Source organism: Bos mutus, chromosome 9, assembly GCF_027580195.1.
Source record: "Bos mutus isolate GX-2022 chromosome 9, NWIPB_WYAK_1.1, whole genome shotgun sequence".
NCBI lineage: Eukaryota > Metazoa > Chordata > Mammalia > Artiodactyla > Bovidae > Bos > Bos mutus.
Window position 1 is genome coordinate 99,674,407 of NC_091625.1, and position 19,321 is coordinate 99,693,727.

Consider the following 19,321-nt stretch of genomic DNA (forward strand, 5'->3'; position numbering starts at 1 on the left):
CAGAAAAAAGGTGAACCATAAATGGAAAATGTTAGGTAATAGGGACTCAGAAATTCCAGAGATAATATAATAAGAGACAAATTCTTTAAAATAGCAATTATAGCTATATTCAAGTATTTAAAGGAAATAAATAAATGATATAAAAAGAAATATGTGGGACTTTTAGGGAAGAAAAAATATGAGTTGAAATGAAATTTTCAGTGAATTGACTTAATAGAATATTAGAATCTGCAGGGGAAATATATAATGAGTTTGAAGACATAGCAATCAAAGTTAACCAAAATAAAGGACACTGGGAAAAAAGGCTGAAATAAGCAGATCCTCAGAGACTTGCATACAATATCAAGGAGTGTAGCGTGCTATTTAAAGGAGAGGCGAAAGGGGGGAGCAGAAACAGTATTTGAAGGAATAATGACTGAAATTTTTCCAAATCAGATGAGAACTATAAAACTGTAGATGCAAAAAGACTGAAAAATCCAAGCAGGAAAGATAAAAATAACACAAATGACATCATAGTCAAATTGCCCCAAGGGTAGGGCATGGCATTTCTCCATCTCATCTTCTTCCAGAACCTGTTCCAAGCCATGGGGTGTGATGCAGACAACGGGGATGATGGGATGCAGCTGGTGATTGGTAGGTGTCCTTGTTTGTGAAAATAGGATGCATTGGTTTTACTCTAGGTTCTTTCAAGCTTTCTATTGGTTATAAATGTATTTCTCTACTGAAGGGAAAATGAACAGAGCCTTTTTGGCAAAAGATTTTGCACCAGGCTTCAGGGTCTGAAACACAAGGCCAGAAGTTCCTCTGCTTCAAGTGGAAGCAAGTTTTTGGTGCCCCTTCCTTCTAGTTTTGACTTGAAGCAGATCTTTTGTGCTAGGCCTTGCCTTCTCTGCCCCACCACAAAATACCCTACACACAGCCACATTTTACTCTCAGAAAAATGCCATCATTCCTAAAATATCGGTACAATCTGGAGAAATTAGAACATCCCACCCTTCATTCTCAGCCCTCTTGGTCAAGACCACTCCTTGCTGTCATTCAGGCAAAACGCCTGGACTGCTGGTTTTGTTGTTGCTGTTCAGGCACATGGTATGTCCGACTCTTTGAGATCCCATGGATGGCAGCACCAGACTTCCCTATCCTTCAGTGTATCCCAGAATTTGCTCAAACTCATGTCCATGGAGACAATGATGCCACCCAACCTTCTCATCCTCTGTTGCTCCCTTTTCCTCCTGCCCTCAATCTTTCCCAACCTCAGAGTCTTCTCCAATGAGTCAGTTCTTCCATAAGGTGGCCAAACTGTTGGAGCTTCAGCTTTAGCATCAGTTCTTCCAATGAAATTCAGGGTTGATTTCCTTTAGGATTGACTGTTTTTTTTCTCTTTGCAGTTCAAGGGACTTTCAAGACTCTTCTCCAGCACCACAGTTTGAAAGCATCAGTTCTTCAGCACTCAGCCTTCTTTATGGTTCAACTCTCACATCTGCACATGACTACTGGAAAAACCATAGCTTTGACCATATGAACTTTTGTTGGCAAAGGTGATGTCTCTGATTTTTAATACGCAGTCTGGGTTTGTCATAGCTTTTCTTTCAAAGAACAAGAGGTTTGTTTTTTTTTTTTTTAACTGCTAAAACTCTTTTTTTATTTTATTTTTTAACTTTACAATATTGTATTGGTTTTGCCATATATCAACATGAATCCACCACAGGTATACACGTGTTCCCCATCCTGAACCCTCCTCCCTCCTCCCTCCCTGTACCCTCCCTCTGGGTTGTCCCAGTGCACCAGCCCCAAGCATCCAGTATCGTGCATTGAACCTGGACTGGCGGCTCATTTCATATATGATATTATACATGTTTCAATGCCATTCTCCCAAATCATCCCACCCTCTCCCTCTCCCACAGAGTCCAAAAGACTGTTCTATACATCAGTGTCTCTTTTGCTGTCTCGTATACAGGGTTATTGTTACCATCTTTCTAAATTCCATATATATGCGTTAGTATACTGTATTGGTGTTTTTCTTTCTGTCTTACTTCACTCTGTATAACAGGCTCCAGTTTCATCCACCTCATTAAAACCGATTCAAATGTATTCTTTTTAATGGCTGAGTAATACTCCATTGTGCATATGTACCACAGCTTTCTTATCCATTCATCATTTCATGGCTGCAGCCATTGTCCCCAGTGAGTTTGAAGGCCAAGAAAATAAAGTCTGTCACTGATTCCATTTGTTTGTTGTTGTTGTTGTTGCATTTTCCTGGCATGGCACAGTTTGAGTCCAGTTCTAGAGGAAACAGAAGTAGTGGGTGGCCTTTACATGGTAACTGAGGATGAAGTGTGCTCAGTTTATTCAGTACTGCTGGGTAACTTTAAGGGACTTGTGTCAGTGGCCACACAGTTTTCCAGTTGGGGGCAGACTAATGTAAATCCATGTTTGTTGCTAGAAATCAAACTGAAATCTCAAGTTAGTTACAGGAAAGAGAAATAAAATATTGAGTTATTTGTGTTTCTTTTTAATTAACTTTAGAATCTTTTCTAATGAGTTTTGATGGCTTTCCCATCATATAAGCCCTTCATTGCTTTGTATCCCGTCTTTTCATGCTGCTGTTTCCTTCCATAACACTAGCCATTAGAGCTGGGGGTGTAAAAGTCCTCTCTTTAGCACTCAAAGTCACCTAGCACAGTTTTCTTCTCTTGATTCAACTACTTTCCATCCATTCTGAGCTTGCTAATATAAAAGAACCACCTGTTCTTTACAATTTCATAATTACCTTTTCTTTTTCCTTCTTGAAACCATACTAATCTGTCTTACTCTTGGGTTAGATTTCAAATTTAAAAGCTACATAAAATAAAGTGCCATATTAATGTGGCACTTACTGTTCTTGATTTCTGTGTGACTTATATAAACTAGTGTCAAAGCTTTATTGTCAGCAGTCAGAAAAGCTACACATTTCCTACTATGAAATATATTGCTGTGTACCTATTCAAGAATGTAGAAGTTATTTTTGGTTGTTCTCTGGTTTTCAAAACAAAACCAACTCTGATAGAATTTGTCACTATCAGCAAAACCAAAAAAAAAACAAAAAGAATAAAAATAGATAAACAGTGATAGCTTTTAGCTTGGGATTCTGTGTTTGCAGTAAACCCTAGTGCCAGGCTACTGAAAATTATAATTTTATTTCTGAGTGGTTGAGAAGTAGATAATAAATATACACACACTTAGCCTTATGTAAAACTGCAGAGAATACTACCAACAGAGGAGATGTGTCGGAAGACTCAATGCAGTTTACAGTGAATTAATAACCCTTTATAATAAGCATGCAGTTCTATTAGAGCAAGGAACATGCATTCTTTCTCACTTAATTATGAAATAATGAATAAAATAATTAGTTACGCGACACTACTTCTGCCCAGATTATGTGGCTGGTTTATAATCAAGGCATAGCATAAAGAAAAAAAAGGAGCACTCTAAGAATGTTTTTGTTTTGTTTTTTGGAGTAAACAATCTTTACTGGCAGTGTTAAAAGTGCAGAAAAAAGAAACAAGTCCAGAGGGACCATGAGGGAGGCAGGCATGGCTCTCCTCCCCTGGTTAGGACCTGTCACCAGGCCAGTGGAGTGGAAGTGCTTAACTGTGGATACTCTGAACCCAGAGCCTTCCCCAAAACAAGATCTCAGGTAGGAGGAAGCGTCCGTGATTAAAGATTACAGAGGAATACTTCCCCATCTATTTCCCATGAAGTGGTGGGACCAGATGCCATGATCTTCGTTTTCTGAATGTTGAGCTTTAAGCCAACTTTTTCACTCTCCACTTTCACTTTCATCAAGAGGCTTTTGAGTTCCTCTTCACTTTCTGCCATAAGGGTGGTGTCATCTGCATATCTGAGGTTATCGATATTTCTCCCAGCAATCTTGATTCCAGCTTGTGTTTCTTCCAGTCCAGCGTTTCTCATGATGTACTCTGCATAGAAGTTAAATAAGCAGGGTGACAATATACAGCCTTGACGTACTCCTTTTCCTATTTGGAACCAGTCTGTTGTTCCCTGTCCAGTTCTAACTGATGCTTCCTGACCTGCATACACATTTCTCAAGAGGCAGGTCAGGTGGCCTGGTATTCCCATCTCTTTCAGAATTTTCCACAGTTTATTGTGATCCACACAGTCAAAGGCTTTGGCATAGTCAATAAAGCAGAAATAGATATTTTTCTGGAACTCTCTTGCTTTTTCCATGATCCGGCGGATGTTGACAATTTGATCTCTGGTTCCTCTGCCTTTTCTAAAACCAGCTTGAACATCAGGAAGTTCACAGTTCATGTATTGCTGAAGCCTGGCTTGGAGAATTTTGAGCATTATTTTACTAGTGTGTGAGATGAGTGCAATTGTGCGGTAGTTTGAGCATTCTTTGGCATTGCCTTTCTTTGGGATTGGAATGAAAACTGACCTTTTCCAGTCCATTCTGAAGGAGATCAGCCCTGGGATTTCTTTGGAGGGAATGATGCTGAAGCTGAAACTCCAGTACTTTGGCTACGTCATGCAAAGAGTTCACTCATTGGAAAAGACTCTGATGCTGGGAGGGATTGGGGGCAGGAGGAGAAGGGGATGACAGAGGATGAGATGGCTGGATGGCATCACTAACTCGATGGACATGAGTCTGAGTGAACTCTGGGAGTTGGTGATGGACAGGGAGGCCTGGCCTGCTGTGATTCATGGGGTCACAAAGAGTCGGACATGACTGAGCGACTGAACTGAACTGAAGAATACTTCACAGGAGAAACACAGTGAGAATCTAGCTTCCACCATTTAAGAATACACTTTATATTAACTAGAACTTGACCCAGAAAGTTTCTAACTTTAAATTTGCAATGGTAAATAATGTGGCTACCTATGATCTTGACTTTCTACTTTTCAAAAAAAAAAAAAAAAACCTATTCTCTTGGTTCAAATTTCTAATAACATATGGAAGATTATTTTAGTAAAGGATTGCTAGAGGTAAGAATCTGCCTGTCAATGCAGGAGATGCAAGAGACATGGGTTTGATCCCTGGGTTGGGAAGTTCCCCTAGAATAGGAACTGGCAACCCACTCCAGTATTCTTGCCTGGAAAATTCCATGGACAGAAGAGCCTGACAGGCTACAATTCATGAAGTTGCAGAGTTGGATATGGCTGAGTACACACACATACACTCAGACACAGAGCCCATCAGACAATTCCTTACTTGGGAAGGAAAGATCCAGTTGTATTGAAGATTGCTTAACTCTTTGCAGAAGAAAGGGACATGGAGATGTAAATGTCCAACATCTTGCTGTTAGTATGATGGGTGTAACAAGAAAAAAAAACAAAAACCAGCAAAACCAGATTAGGCAGCCACTGATGCTTATCACCTGAAATAAAGTTGCTATTAAATCACCCCTAAAAAATGACGTATAGAGCTCAGGGTAAGTCAGGAAGACTCTCCATGGCCTGAGTGGAGGCAGAACCCTAGGCAGATAAATGATGGGAAAACATTCAAAGAAAAAAACTGACCAAAATCCAGACTGACTGACAGCTTAACCGACATGTACTCCAACTCTGCCTTTCTCTACACTATTCATTAAAAGATGATCTGCACTTTGAAAATAACCCTTGAATTATGCTATAACCAAGCAAAGTCAGACAGCAAAAATGAGGAAAAATAGTTGGGTGATTTTCATCAATCTTCAAGGTAGGAAATCAATACATAATTGTTAAGAAATATAAGTAAAATTATATAATATATTAAGGTTAATACAAAACAAAAATGCAATCTTTGATATTCTAATATTTCATAAAGTAACACAACAAAGTATTGACCATATTATGAAGATAAAATACAAAGAATCTATAAGAAATTAATCAAAACATTCCAAATAAATAAATATATTTACTCTGTAATAAAAATATCAGTAAAAAAAATAACAAGCAGTGCAAAGATGCCAATTAAAAGGACAATTGATCATGTCAGAAAAAATTTGTATTCAAAACCCATGTTCCAAAGTACTTTTTAAAATTAGTAATGTAAAACTTACAGAAAGTTTCATAGCCATGAATTCTTAAATGCTTAAAATATTACAAATATTTCAAAAGAAGTTAGACATTCAATTTAAAGAGTTGGAAAAACTTTAAGAACTAAATGAAATGAGAAATAATAATAGCAAAGCAGAATTAAGTTAATAATTAGAACTATGTAATAACTAAAAAATACATTTCTGCTTCTAGAAATAAATTGCCTATAAAATCAATTTCTGCTTCTCTGTGGAAAAATAATACTGAGATAGAGAAGGCACTAGCTATCTTGATAAAAAATAATTTCATAAATTTATAACTGAGAATGAGCTAGTAATCACAGAATTAGAAGTAATTCAAACATAGATATTAAGTAATTTGATCAATTGTCTCCATATTTTTTTGAAAACCTGGGAGAAATGGACAATTTCCTAGAAAAATATAACCTAATGAAAGTAACTGCTGATAGTCTAAAGTGACCAATTACTATTTAAGACATTGAGAAAGTGTCAAACAATACCCAGGTATATTCAGTTTCTCAAGTAGATGCTATTAAAACTTCAAAGAACATTTACATATTCATCTAATTGGAATAGAAAGACTGGAGATAGAAAATGAGTCAGGGAAGCAATTGAGACGATAACAATTTGGAAAATTTCAGAACTGATGAAACACTTTAATTCCAATTAAAACTGTATACAATGCAGCACACATCAAAATATCTCTTGATGTTAAAAACTGAACAGTGTTTTAAAATACATGAAAAAACAGCACACGATCCTATAGGGCATGACGGGGTAGTAAGTCCCAAATTGGTACTTACTGGAAAGCATAATGACTTCAATAGTATTAGACCTTGTAGAATGACCAGCACAGGAGTAGCAATAAAAAGTGTAGTTTTAGAATTAATAAATTAAAAACTTGGCAGGAACTAAAATTCTAAATTCAAAAGGAAAAAAGATGGTTTTAAAATATTAGACAGTAGATAATTTTAGGAAAAAACACAAAGACGACAGTAAAGACATATGTAATTGGACTAAATAATGCAGCTAAAAGGCAAAATTTTGTCAAGAATTTGGTAAAGAAATTTCCACAAATAATGGAATAAACTCTTCTATATGTTGTTTACAAAAATATATCTAAATTACAATGTTATCAAAATGTTGAAAAAAAAAAGCTAGGAAAAAATCTACCAAGAAAATACTAAGCAGAAAGAATGCTGGTATAACTCTTTCTTACTGGACAAAAATAGAGTTTAAGGGTAAACATTATTTGCATATTTCATAATGATAAATTTTAATATAGCTGAAAGATATAATTGTAATTAAGATAAGAATATGAATATAATTAATGAATAATTATAATTATAGTGTGCATTTAATAACACAGCTTAGAGATACAGAAGAAAATCTGACAGACTGAGAACTTTTTCAGTAACTAATAGATCAAGAAAACAAAAATCAATAAAGGTATAAAATGTTCAGATTTTATGGCAAGGAACCTAATCATAGTATATATATAACTGAACCCTAAAACTATGAACTCTAAAATTATGAACTTTTTTCAGTTCAGTTCCATTCTGTTGCTCAGTCCTGTCCAACTCTTTGTGACCCCATGGACTGGAGCATGCCAGGCCTCCCTGTCCATCACCAACTCCTGGAGCTTGCTCAAACTCATGTCCATTGAGTCGGTGATGCCATCCAGCCATCTCATCCTCTGTCTTCCCCTTTTCCTCCCGCCTTCAATCTTGCGCAGCATCAGAGTCTTTTCAAATGAGTCAGTTCTTTGCATAAAGTGGCCAAAGTATCGAAGTGTCAGCTTCAGCATCAGTCCTTCCAATGAATATTCAGGACTGATTTCCTTTAGGATGGACTGGTTGGATGTCCTTGCAGTCCAAGGGACTCACAAGAGTCTTCTCCAACACCACAGTTCAAAAGCATCAATTCTTCAGTGCTCAGCTTTCTTTATAATCCAACTTTCACATCCTTACATGACTACTGGAAATCAATGTGCTTATCAACCATAAATGGTGTATTACATACAATTTGCTCTATTTTAGATTATTTAGTAAATTCAGTAAGTTTCAATTTATTTCAAAGGATTAGTGTCATATAGATATTATCTTTTATCTCACTTTCCATATCCAAAATTCTTATATATTGTAAAACTAAGAAATTCTTCTAAATAACTCACAAATTAAAGGAGAAATAATAATGAAAATCAGAAATATCGAAAACAAGGCATCATTAAAAATGCTACACAGAAAAAAAACAGATGATTTTTTTTAATTTATTGGCAAAATTGCTCTCTTAAACTTTAAATGAGAAAATAGTAAGAGGTAATAAATTAAGCAACAGACATGGGGAGATATTATGGAAAGGCAAAGCCAATCTGAAGGAAAGAGGCAATTTGGCACTTTTATCAATAACCTCAGATATGCAGATGACACCACTCTTATGGCAGAAAGTGAAGAGGAACTAAAAAGCCTCTTGATGAAAGTGAAAGTGGAGAGTGAAAAAGTTGGCTTAAAGCTCAACATTCAGAAAACGAAGATCATGGCATCTGATCCCATCACTTCATGGGAAATAGATGGGGAAACAGTGGAAACACTGTCAGACTTTATTTTTGGGCGACTCCAAAATCACTGCAGATGGTGATAGCAGCCATGAAATTAAAAGATGCTTACTCCTTGGAAGGAAAGTTATGACCAACCTAGATAGCATATTGAAAAGCAGAGACATTACTTTGCCAACAAAGGTCCGTCTAGTCAACGCTATGGTTTTTCCAGTGTCATGTATGGATGTGAGAGTTGGACTGTGAAGAAGGCTGAGCACTGAAGAATTGATGCTTTTGAACTGTGGTGTTGGAGAAGACTCTTGAGAGTCCCTTGGACTGCAAGGAGATCCAACCAGTCCATCCTAAGGGAGATCAGTCCTGGGTGTTCATTGGAAGGACTGATGCTGAAGCTGAAACTCCAGTACTTTAGCCACCTCATGTGAAGAGTTGACTCACTGGAAAAAACTGTGATGCTGGGAGGGATTGGGGGCAGGAAGAGAAGGGGATGACAGAGGATGAGATGGCTGGATGGCATCACTGACTCAATGGACATGAGTTTGAGTGAACTCTAGGAATTGGTGATGGACAGGGAGGCCTGGTGTGCTGCAATTCATGGGGTTGCAAAGAGTTGGACATGACTGAGCGACTGAACTGAACTGACAGAAACATTTCAAATAATATCAATAAAAACTCATAAAAGAACATTTTCTTAAAACTGAGAACAACACTGAGTGCTTCCACCACTACTTCTATTTCCCTGGTGACTCAGACAGTAAAGCGTCTTGGTTACAATGAGGGAGACCTCGGTTAGATCCCTGGGTTGGGAAGATGCTCTGGAGAAGGAAATGGCAATCCATTCCAGTACTCTTGCCTGGAAAATCCCATGGACAGAGGAGCCTGGTAGGCTACAGTCCATGGGTTCACAAAGAGTCAGACATAACTGAGCGACTTCACTTTCAGTTTCTATATTTCTAGCTAGTTCAGTAAGTAAAAGGGATGGGAAATTATAAAAGTAGAAAGGAAAGTGACATTACTTAACTTTTATCTCTATAAAATACCCTGAAGAATCTACAAATAAATTAGTAAAATTAATAAGGGAAATCAGCATAATTCCTGAATGTAATATCAAGATTCAAAAGAATGTATTTCTATGTATCAAAAAACAGGAAAATATTTAAGTAAAATATTTTAGTAGCCCTTCTATTAAGTGTACTTAGTCACTCAGATGTGTCTGATTCTTTGTGATCCCATGGACTGTAACCCACCAGGCTCTTCTGTCCATGGAATTCTACAGGCAAGAATACTAGAGTGGGTTGCCATGCCCTCCTCCAGGGGATCTTCTCAATTCAGGGATCGAACCCAGGTGTCCAGAAGTGCAGGGAGATTCTTTACCATCTGAGCCACTAGGAAAGCCATTTACCTGGAAATAAATCTTCAACAGAAAAGGAGATGCAATGGTTAAGCAACATTGGAAAGTATGTTCAAATCCAGTAATACTCAGAAGAGTACAAATCAACAACATAATGGATTTCCATTCCACAATGTCCAGATTGGCAAAACGTTTAAGCTGTTAAATATACCAAATGTTTGTGAAACTGTGGAACCCTAGAGCTCACAGACATTGCTAATTGGAGTGTCAGTGGTACAAGCAAAGTGGAAAATATTTGGCATAACATATAAATACGAACTTATGCTTATGCTACTACTCAGCAGTAAACTAGAGAGAGATGATCTCACTTAGATACCAAGAGGGAATGGAATAATGTTCATCGCTGCATTGTCTATAAGAACTAAATGTGGGACATCCTACATGGCCTATCTAATGAATACAAGACTGCAAAGAATCCATTCGATAGAATTCTATCATCAGTGAAAATAAAATTAGCTTGAAGAATTAGATTGACTACTTGTAAAATGACCTAATCTTAAATATGAAATGCTGAGTGAAAAGGCAAAAATCCATGAGTGCAGTTGCATTCCTATGTAGCTCAAAATCAAAACTAAACAACATATCTTTTAATCTCTCTCACACACTCACACATACACACACACTTAGCTATTAAACCTGTAGAGAACAGTAAGGGGATAACTAACACAAGGATCAGAATTGCAGTTACTTCTGGGCAGAACTATCAGTTGGCATTTGCAAGTGGCAAATAGGAGGCGTAAGTTTCTAACAATATTCCAATTTTATTATTTATTACTCTTCAACCATTCAAACCATTCCTCAGCATTTTTGAATCTGTTTTGTTGCTATCACAGATTTTGTAAAAAAAAAAAATGGAAAGAATATTTAGGAAGAATGAAGTTTATTATAAAATAATTTATATAAAAATAAAACAACTCTGTGATAATTTAAGTGAGTAAATGTGCGATTTTGTGAACCCCATTTGAGTGGCAAAAGAAATCTAGTTTTGAGCTAAGAGAAAGAATTCAAATGGAAAATATTAATATTTAAATACATAAATTGATATTAACATGTTTGTACATATATGTATATAAATGATTATTGAATAGTTAAAAGTAATAACCACTCAATAAAATGTTTATCAAATGCCTTTCCTGTAAAGTGCAGTGGAGCTTCATAATTTACATGTAGTCTCTTAGTTAATGTAAAATCTCCATAAAGTCAGCAGTATTTTGTTGTTACTGTTATAGGTTATACTCTGCATATATTCCTTAGGAGCTTTAATAAACCTTTAAGAATAAGTAGCACTTTTTTAGTATTGCTTACTCTTTTTTCATTAATGTATATTTTAGAGCTTTATTGAGAGAAAAATTACATAGCATATAATTCACCCATTTTCTATGTAGAATCCAATGATTTTAGTAAAATTATAAAGTGTGCAAATATTACCACAGTAGTTCTAGAATATTTCAAAACGCCCTTGAATCTATTTTCAATTACCTGCTATCAGGTTAAGCCCAAGGCAACCATTGATCAGCTGTCTGTCTCTAGAAATTTGCATTTTCTGTATACTTCATATAAAGTGATTCATATAATCCATTCCCATATATTTGTTTTATTTTTGGTTTATATCACTTTCATTTATCATAATAGTTGTGAGGTTAATCCGCATTGTAGCATTTATCAATAGTTCTAATTTTTGTGTGTGTGGCTGAATAGCATGCCATTTTATGAACACACCATACACTGATTTGTGTTTAACTTTTTAAAAAACTGCCACACTGCTTCCAAAGCAGCTGTAACATTCTTTATTTCTGCCTGGAATATGTTGAAGTTTTCATTTTTTTCCTCCTCAGGAGCAGGAGGCATTTTTTTTTGCTGTTTTTGGTCTTTAAATTATGGTCCTTTTCGTGGATAGACATGAAGTGGTATCTCATTTAATTTGCATCCCCTACAAATACATTTGAACACATTTTCATGCATTAATAGCCATCACTGTATCTTCTCTGGTGAAATATCCATTCAAATCTTTTTCCCATTTTAACTGAATTATTGTATTCCTTTTCATTGTTAAGTGTATTATATAGTGTGGATACAAGTTATTTATTAGAGAAATGCCTTGTAAATGTTTCCTTTCTGTGTGTGACTTGTCTTTTCATTTTCTCAATAGGGTCTTTTGAAGTGCAAAGGTTTTAAATCTTCATGAAATCCAATTTGCCTTTTGTTTTTGTTTTATGGATCATGCTTTTGGCGTTACGTCTAGTTCTTGACCAATGCACAGTCTTGAATTTTTTCTCATAGAAATCTTTGCTCTTCTATTTACTTTCCCAGTGGACACTATTATTATCCTCATTTACCAGAGAGGCTTAAAGATACAGGGTGACAGTCCCCAGTCACACAGTGATGGAGCCAGGATTTGAAACTCGCCTGCTGGCACGAGCTTCTAAACTTTGCAAAACTGTGCAGTGCTGCTTAATGCTTATTTTAGATTTGCTCTATACATGCTTATGACATCTGCGAGGCTCAAAAACAGCAGTAATCATGAACATCATGAAGACGTGCAGTTTAGAGATCGGCAGCAAGAGCAACCGCAGTCTTCATGAGTTTGGAAAGACAGCTAGTTTAAAATTTTAAAATTAAATAATCCTGAGCCTGCGTTGAAGATCTACCACTGCCTTTATATAAAATGAACACTCCTTCTCTGACTGTCAGTTCACTCTTTCCTATGCTGCCTCACCTGTGCATCTGTAGACTCTTGCCTTCCTCCCTCAATAGCCTCTTTACCCATTTCAGAGCCTGAAATGCTGCTCATAATTGTGCATCTCTCTGTTCTTCCCCTGATCTCACCTGGACCATTTCATTCATTAATATTCTGTTATGTGAAGTGCAGTTTATAGACATAGTTGGGTGGACCAGGTTTAATGTCCAGTAGCTATATTCTACTGGCGGAGGCAGATGTTCTAAAAAAAAGCTCCCTGTCCCTTTAATGAGCTTTGAGTCATTAGTTGTCACTTTAATGCCTTCACAGGGTTACTACTCTCTGAATTTAATCTGTGACCTATGATAGAGACACAATATGTAGAACAGAGCAATCGATTATACCTGTGAAGATCCCAGGAACCTTTACAGAGGTGATATTTGAGCTGTGACAAGTATTTGCAGCCTCTTTATTGCTTTTAAGGCCCATTTTCTTATAAAGCCTTGGAAAATGTTTAAAGTTTATTGCTAAGCAGATCCTGTGAAGCTTCACCATGGTCTGTCTTCCTGATTTACAGGTGTCTAATGAGATTAAAGGCTTGATGGATCACTGTGCTTTCATGATAAATAATAATAAAGTCCAGGGATGTGACAAGCCCTGTGTTATACTCCACTCATGGAGACACCTTTGTTTTATTCTTTCTTTCCCTCCCACTCAACGTAAAGGCCAAATCAGTAAAAGGTCAAGCTGACTGGTATGGATTATTATAATATTGTTCTCAACCTGTCCAGAGATCAATAGTGAATGTCATCATCCATTTTCCAGAAACATAGACACTAACTTCATTATCCTAATACATTAAAGAAAGCAGAGCCTGAAGCTACATTTCCACAACTTTCAAACTTAAAAAAAAATCTGGGTAAAATGTTTTACAGGTAAATGTTTTTCATCACAGCTGCTTTAGCATTGATCTGAATCAAGCCCTCCAAGTTTACTTTGATAAGTTTGTGAATTTCAGATTTATGTCTTTAAGAAAACCATACTCCAATAAAACCTTCTTAAAAAATAAAAGTCCTAATGATTATGCTCTCACTATAAACTTCAGTGAATGAGGAATGTCCGTTCCATGTGCCTTCTCTAAGGGCCTTAGATACAGGTGCTGACTACCATGATCACCATGATAAGCAGCACGTGGAAACAGTCCCTTCTCTGCTCACATATCCTACAATCCCCTAGTAATTCTGGCAAGATGAGCGATTTCAGTAAGAATGAAAATATTACCTGAAAAGTAGTCTTAGCATAAAAGAATAAAATTGACTCCCACCTAAAAACAATCTTTCGATATATGAATTATCATTATAGTCAAACTTAAGGGACTAAGGTTATACAATCTATACCACATTTCTTATTTCCATAATGCACCTTAAATGTCTTCATGACTTGATCTCTGGATGCAGGTTGATGTATGGCAAAACCAATACAATATTGTAAAGTAAAAATAATAATAACAATAATAAAAATAAATAAAACATTTAACCCATGTCTATCTGAAATTAGATCTGAAATTTACTAGTTATAGTCAGCATCCATGATTCAAACATCTAAAATTTGACTACCTTTTCTGTAATATTGGGACTAACACTATCTACTTTGTAAGCTTTTCGAGAAGAATAAACGTAAATCTACTCACTTCTATCGGGCTTCCCTGGTGGCTCACAGGAAAGAACCCACCTGCCAGCGCAGGAGAAGGAGGCTCAGTCCTTGAGTCGGGAAGATGCTCTGGAGAGGAAAACGGCAACCCACTGCCTGGGAAATCCCACGGACAGAGGAGCCTGGCGGGCTACAGTCCATGGGGTTGCAGAGTCGGACATGACTTAGAGGCTAAACAACCACAACAGGCAGCTCTTCTCAATGCCTGGATACACACATATTTTCTCGATACAGTTTGGTTTTGTTTGCTTGGATTGTAGAACATAAATTTGAAGGTCTGTTAGGACCAGTACAAGTATCAGTATTGATAACATCTCATTAACAATGAAGTAAAAGTATTATACAATGTATAAATTAATGTCATTTTATAAATTTCCTATATTTAGATTTTTATATATTTGGAGACTATGATTATAAAAATCCAATACACAATATACTACAATACACTTTAAAATGTTTTCAACTTTACAACAAAATTTCTATCTTTAATAATTTACCACCAAATCAAAAAGAGCTTAAAAATATAGACAGAGGGTTATATATAATGATTCAAATATTACATTGGATAATAGTCTAAACATAAAAGAATAAAATCAACTCCCACCTAAAAGCAGTCTTCCAGTATATGAATTACAGTCAACATTAAGGAAGTAAGGTTACACAAATTACAATCTATACCACATTTCTTATTTCCATAATGCACCTTATGTTTCTTAATGACTATGATCTCTTGGTACCAGGATCAATGACTGATTCTTTTTTATATATCATATAAAACCAGCATATAGCCTTGTATATTTCTAATGAATGAATAAATTGATGAGCAAATAAACTTATAAAGGTGTGAATGAATCATAGCAATGTTACATACACCAAAGGAACGCAATATCTTATTCTGTAGAATAACATCTTTATCTCAGTTCTTTCTGATATTTCAATACAGGAATGCAGCCTAGGAGATAAACTACCAATTATCAGATCATTGAGATTTAAAACAAAACGCAAATATTTTTCTAGAAATTCTGGCATCTCCAATGATTGTTGTTGCTGTTAAGTCACTTCAGTCGTGTCCGACTCTGCATGACCCCATAGACGTCAGCCCACCAGGCTCTCCTGCCCCTAGGATTCTCCGGGCAAGAAAACTGGAGTGGGTTACCATTTCCTTCTCCAATGCATGAAAGTGAAAAAGTGAAAGTGAAATCGCTCAGTCGTGTCTGACTCTTAGTGATCCCATGGACTGCAGACCACCAGGCTCCTCCATCCATGGGATTTTCCAGGCAAGAGTACTGGAGTGGGGTGCCATTGCCTTCTCCGGAATGATTGTTGTTAGAGAACACATTTGAAGATGAAGATAGGAAAATTGGAACATATTTTAAATACCAACACCAGTATGATGAAGCAACACATTTTTTCCTATAATAAGCTGTACAGATAAATTTTGTTTGCAAAAAAGGTCATGTTGGGGGAATATGAAAGGCTGCCCCCCCATACAAGGGAATTCGCCTTTTGCACTGTCCTAAGAGGCAGGCCTGTTATCTGCAGGTTAGAATTTACATATAGGGAGATGTGCTTTGAGTGAATTTAAGAACTTCCTATAGACATAGCTACCTCATGAGAAAATACCTTGTTCCCAGTACTCCCAGTGTTAAGTGTAGACAAGATGCTCATGATGGATGAAATCCAAGCTTAACAAGTGTAGCTTTAGGATTATTTCCCACCCAATAGTGGGTTCAGTCCCTGGGCAGGAAGGGAGAAGGAGAAGGAAATGGCAACCCACTCCAGTATTTTTGCCTGGGAGATCCCATGGACAGAGGAGCCTGGTGGACTACAGTCCATGGGGTCACAAAGGGTCAGACACGACTGAGTGACTAACACTTTCACATGATTCATGATAAGGTGTTTTTTTTTTTCTTATTTTAATTCCAATGCTGATTCCAAGGAATTGAGCATTAATGAAGTACATTTATCAAGGAAAAAGTTGGTAAGGAAAGGAGATGAGGAGACCTCCCTCTGCAGCTGAACTCTAAGGCCACATGCTTCTCCCAGGTCCTGGACTCTCCTGTGTGTATGTGAGAGTGGGTGTGTGTGTGGGAGCCGTCTATGCGGGCATGAGTGTGCTGTGAGTTTGATGTCTTCTTGTTTTGCACTTGAAAAGAGGCATATAATGGGAGAAAAATTCTTGTGTTTTCTCTGAATTGTGTAAAGAGTGCAACCCTGAGATTTTCACTCAGAAAAACCTGATGAAATGAGATAGCATGTATTATTCCAGCAGGTAGATTTTATGTTCCATATTCTAGAAATGGTTACCCTTCCCCCATCCTCCCAGTAAATAGTGACCATTAGAAAGATACCAGAGTAAACAGTGTCAACCACAGGGTTGCCAACGATCATTCTGATCCTCTTTAGACAGCTGCGTCTACCCTGGCAGGCTACCATGGGGCTGCAAAAGAGCTGGACGTGATTTAGAGACCAGACAACAACAGCAACATGGATTTGTCAGTTTCTGCTAAGTGAACACTGAAAGAAGCTAAGTAATTAAAGGCAGTATTTGTGATTAAAAAAACAAAACAAAACTGTATTCCAGCAGTACATCTTGGAGAGACATCAGAGCAGCCTTGTCTCTGCATTTGTAGTAACCAGCTAAGATGCTATCTGAGAAGCAAAGACCTTTTAAGATGGATTTTTAAAAAATTTTCTGGGGTTGTAAGTGACACACGTAAATAAAATAAGTAAAAATACAAATCCAATATTCAGTTAACAATTATACTGTAGACAGAAAGCTAAGTTAGTGTACAATACTTCCTCTCCTGTAATAGGCAGTATAGATGCTCATTTACTGTTGAACAAAATTAAGTGCCAATCCAGTTTTCTCCAGTGAGATATTCTATAAAATGTCCATTAGTGCATTTCAGTATTTTAATCAGTTGAGCGCAGAGCAGTTACAAAGACACTATTTGAGAATGATAATTTTTTTTTCTTTCAACAATGTAAAGCACTGATTGGTTTTAATAGATTTTTGTGTTTAAAAAACTATTAATGTTGATGTTTGATGGGAAACAACAAAATTCTGTAAAGCAATTATCCTTCGATTAAAAAATAAATTAATCTAAAAAAATGGAAAAAAAATTACTAAAAAAGCTCTGCCTAAATGACAAAGTCTGACCATGTCTCTCCAGCTGGTCAAAGTCATTACTGTGGACACTCATCCCCTCCACATATGGTTTGGATTTTAAAACCTAAGTTTGTACAGTATACTTGGGAAGACAATCTGAGAAAAAAAAACTGGATATTGGAAAAATATAAATTCTGAGATAAGATTAAGAAAAAAAATAGAAATGATTAAGATAAATTCTACTGTGTGTTAAGTGTAAATACCATCAAGTTATTAGGGAACTATTTTGATGGTGTTTTCATTTATATGGATTCCTCCTTCCATCCTTACCATTGATAAAAGAATAAAATAAGGAGTATTTAAAAACATCTCATATATTCGTTAATTGTTATATTTGTATATATATTCTTATATATGCAAATATATGAGATGCTTTCAAATGCTCTTTATTTATTTGTAGGGCATAAATAGAGGCACAAACATAGAGAACACATTTTGGACACAGTGGAAGGAGGGGAGGGTGGGACATGTTGAGAGAGAGGCATTGATGTACATACACCACCATGCATGAAATAGAGAGCCAGTGGGGAGCTGCTCTATAACATGGGGAGCTCAACTCAGGGTGGTTGGCAGGGAGGTTCAAGTGGGAGGGGGAATATGTATGCCTATGGCTGATTCATGTTGTTGTATAGCAGAAGCCAAAAGGGTATTTTGGGTCAATTATACTCCAATTAAAAAAAATTTAAAACCTCTTTTTCATGAAGCACTGTAATTTTGTGAAATAAAATATTTAGGATATGATGCATTCATAACCATTCTTCTAGGAAGAAAATATCTTTCCAACATTCTGCAAGCAATTTAACTGTATCTTTATTGGTATCTTTAAAAATTAGATACAATTAAAATTATGGTATAAATTATGCTAAGCCATTCATGCAAAGGTATTATTTTGCAATCAACTAAACAAGGAAAATTTAAAGTGTAAAAGCTTTGCTCCACTAATGGATAAAAAGAAACAAAGTCCTCACTAAATGGTCTGTTTTAACTCCAACCCCAAAGAAGGGCAATGCCAAAGAATGTTCAAACCACTGCACAGCTGTGCTTATTTTGCATGCTCATAAGGTTATGCTCAAAATCCTTCAAACTAGGCTTCAACAGTACAAGAACGAAGAACTTCCAGATGTACATGTTGGATTTAGAAAAGGCAGAAGAATCAGAGATCAAATTGCCAACATTCCTTGGATCATAGCAAGGGAATTCCAGAAAAATATCTACTTCTGCTTCATTGACTGTGTGAAAACCTTTGACTGTGTGGATCACAACAAACTATGGAGTATTCTTAAAGAGATGATAATACCAGACCACCTTACCTGTCTCCTGAGAAACCTGTATGCAGGTCAAGAAGCAACAGTTACATAGGACAATGTACTGTTTCAAAACTGAGAAAGGAGTACAACAAAGCTGTATCTTGTCACCCTACTTACTTAACTTATATGCAGAGTACATCATGCCAAATACTGGGCTGGATGAATCACAACCTGGAATCAAGATTGCTGGGAAAAATATCAACAACCTCAGACAGATGATACCACTCAAATGGCAAACAGTGAAGATGACCTACATAGCATCCTTATGAGGGTGAAAGGAGAGAGAGAAAAAGTTGGATTAAAATTTAGCGTTCAGAAAACTAAGATCATGGCATCTGGTCCAACCACTTCATGGCAAATAGATGGGGAAACAATGGAAACTGTGAGAGACTTTATTTTTTTGGTCTCCAAAATCATTGCAGATGGTGACAGCAGCCATTAAATTAAAAGAC

General features: G+C 36.5%; 1 pseudogene; it reads left to right on the forward strand.

Annotated features, from left to right (window-relative positions):
- The first annotated feature begins 539 nt into the window (after positions 1-539).
- The window catches only part of LOC138989156 (regulator of microtubule dynamics protein 2-like), a 62,183-nt pseudogene continuing 43,401 nt past the window's right edge, over positions 540-19,321 (forward strand).